This window comes from Nestor notabilis, unplaced genomic scaffold (genome assembly GCF_000696875.1).
Source record: "Nestor notabilis isolate BGI_N333 unplaced genomic scaffold, ASM69687v1 scaffold10331, whole genome shotgun sequence".
Lineage (NCBI taxonomy): Eukaryota > Metazoa > Chordata > Aves > Psittaciformes > Psittacidae > Nestor > Nestor notabilis.
Window position 1 is genome coordinate 26,759 of NW_009916122.1, and position 722 is coordinate 27,480.

Genomic DNA, 722 nt, shown 5'->3' on the forward strand with positions numbered 1-722 from the left:
GACCAGAGGTGACAGAACGTATCTGATGGCCCTGGGCTACTGAACCCACTTTGTGGTACTTGCTGGAAGTGTGCTTTTTTCACCTAAAAGGCATGCAGAATCACGTAACTGTGAAGCAAAGGTATCCTTAACTTGGCTTTTCCTACTGTACTCAAGATAGATAAATGAGCTGAACTGGGCCAAAGTAAAAATCCTGCAGTTACGGATTCTGTTACCTTTTAACACTGTCTACTCCCCCTCCATCATTAAGCTGTGCATCAACTTAGTAAGTACTTAAAGGCAGGGTGGTTTCTTAGGACTTTAAATGATTCTTGTATCGTAGCAGGATGGCAAAGAAAGATGATTATAAATGAGTTAGTTAACTGCATTTTTCTTTAAGGGCACAGATAAGGTTGAACAGGAGGCAGCATAGCTGAGAGACACAAGATCCTTCCCAGCACATTAGTGGGTGCATCTCCCACTGCCAAGACAGATTGGGCGTCATAAAACCAAAAGGCACATTCTCATTTTCATGGGAACTGTGCTAGCCAGGCCTTTAAAACCTATTTTCAAGCTGAGAGTTAAGATGCAACCTGTTGTTGCAAATATTGTGAAATACAGGAAATAAAATGTTTTACTAAAACCATTAAACATAAAATGTTTACTAAACCATTTGCTGGTATAAACATATTATGTGATCTTATGATCTTATTATGCGCCCTCAGCAAGTTTGCCGACGACAC